At 40.5% G+C, this 2500-nt stretch overlaps 1 protein-coding gene across 1 annotated transcript in view; it reads right to left on the bottom strand.

Moving 5' to 3' along the window:
• Window positions 1-2500, bottom strand: part of VPS35 (VPS35 retromer complex component) — a gene marked incomplete in the record, with an annotated part of 107825 nt that overhangs the window by 22606 nt on the left and 82719 nt on the right.

The raw sequence follows: 2500 nt of genomic DNA, 5'->3' as shown, positions 1-2500 counted from the left end.
GCGCTCAGTTTGAAATAGGAAAGCAGGGGGGCTTTTAGGACCACCAGGGATTTCACACAAAGGAAGAAATATAAAGAGAACGGGATACCTTTTAACACAAGTACATAGTACAACAGACACACATCAGGAATATGAAATGTTGAGGTAACATTCTTTAAGCCCTCCCTATCCTATCAAAAAAAAAAAAAAAAAGTTTGGCTACAGATTCACTTAATGCTTAACTCCACGAAAATAAAATATTGCATATATAGAGGAATGTGAATTTTTAATTGAGTCCTGGTGTGCTTTGTGTATTTCTTCCAGATCTGTGCAGTAATCCAGTGTGAGACTTCCTGTAATGAAGACCAACCACTGCTGATCTCTCCCCTTGTGCAGGGTGACTGGTCTGGTCTCCGCCCCCTCCTGTGGTTTTCAGCAGGTGGTCTGTAGTGGGTGGGGCCTGGTGGGCCCCTCCCACAGCTCTTCTCAGTCTATGTACAGCACAGTGACGATGTCACTGTTACAGAGTAATATCTGGGTTTGCTTAGACTTTTGGTGCACACAAATTGAATGTACATATCTTTTGCAGCGATTGAGTAATATATGTAAATGGGAGTTTTCGTGCCCAGAATTTGACATACAATTAAAACAAATGCGGAATCACTTTCACCTACCGGATTTTAGAAAGCAGTGCACAAACTCTTGTTATAGTGAACCCCTTTTGTGCATTACAATCAAAGCATTTAAAGGGAGAGACAACACTTCTGCAGATTACATGGCACTAGTCAGCGGCATTGTCTGGTTCTCCGAGTATTAGGGAGCACCTCTTTACCTTCAGGGGAGACTTCTCTCCTCTCCACCCCCTTCCCTGCCAAAATAGGGATCCCCCCCTTTTTTTTTTTTTTTATTTATTAATAACTTGATGCAGATATTTTTTTTAATTTAAATTTTTTTGTACATTTATATAGTATAGCTTTGAGTCTAGCATGACATACTGATTATTTCTTCATTTAATATAATTTTTGGTAGGTTACTATCCCCCCTCTAAGATATATGAAGGTGATGGTTGGTCCATTTTCTCTTGCATTCTACCTGGTTCTACAACTTTGGGTCTCCAGTTTGGACATGCATCAATCTATTTTTTTTTTTACAAATGCATCTTTAAAAATGTAAGTAATTTGGTATATGATCGGATTATTGGTATCCATATACACTAAATTACCAAAAGTATTGGGACACCTGTCTTTACAAGCACATGAACGTTAATGGCGTCTTACCCCGTAGGGTTCAATATCGAGTTGGCCCACCCTTTGCAGCTATAACAGCTTCAACTCTTCTGGGAAGGCCGTCCACAAGCTTAAGGAGTGTGTCTATGGGAATGTTTGACCATTCTTCCAGAAGCGCATTTGTGAGCTCAGGCACTGATGTTGGACGAGAAGGCCTGGCTCGCAGCCTCAGCTCTAATTCATCCCAAAGGTGTTCTATCGGGTTGAGGTGCAATCAAGTTCCTCCACCTCAAACTCGCTCATCCGTGTCTTTATGGACCTTGCTTTGACAACGTCACACAAGACCATGACAGTGCAGGACCAAGAGGTGGTGGAATACAAGAGGATCTCAGCCAGACATTGACTATCAGAAATGTGCCACCTGGACCACCCGGTAAGATCGTTTTTAACCATCTCCTTTATGTAGCGTAAGGGAGGCTCCAATCTCCCACATCCCCCCCCCCCCACAGTGCATCACCCTGCAGACTGAAAAAGAAACACACATTCACAGGTTGGAAGGGAGCATGACTCTCTTGCAGCCTTGAGTAATTCATCACTCCATAGAATACAGTGTGACTCTGAATACAATGAGGACCATTAGAACATTATGAACCAAACACATGAATCAGCGCGATTTCCAAGAAGGCAAGAAATGGAGCAGAAATTGGAAACTCGATGTGCTGGACAAACAATACAGCTAGCTTATGACAAGATGTTTTCTAAAGGAATATATTAATGCTGCACTTGACAGGAAGGCCTGAATTGTGTTGCAAACCAACAATTTTAAAAGGTCAAGCCAGCAGGAAAATCAAGTATGAAACTGAAGCTCATTTAAAAAGGAGGACCTTGTCTGAATAGGAGAGTGCCATGAGGCCGGTACTGAAAGTAGTGCAAAAGTGGGCAGAACTTTTTGTTTTCTATTACCTTACATAGGCTACAGAATGTTTATGGAGATGGCACCACAGACCAGATCAATGTGCCCGAATAGATGAAAAAAAGTTTAACCACTTCAATACCTGTTCTGACACTTCTCTCCTACATGTAAAAATCTAAATTTTTTGCTAGAAAATTAATTAGAACCCCTAAACATTAGGTATTTTTTTTTTTAAAACAGAGGCCCTAGAGAACAAAATAGTGGGTGTTGTGATTTTTTAACGCCACACGGTATTTGCGAAGCAATTTTTCAAACGCATACATTTTTTTTTTGTTTTTTTTTAAATACACAGTTAATGAATTATAATGCTCAAAAACTCAAT

This window comes from Aquarana catesbeiana, linkage group LG11 (genome assembly GCF_042186555.1).
Source record: "Aquarana catesbeiana isolate 2022-GZ linkage group LG11, ASM4218655v1, whole genome shotgun sequence".
NCBI classification, from domain to species: Eukaryota; Metazoa; Chordata; class Amphibia; order Anura; family Ranidae; genus Aquarana; species Aquarana catesbeiana.
Note: the sequence above shows the minus strand (reverse complement) of the source record. Positions and strands in the feature narration are given on the sequence as shown.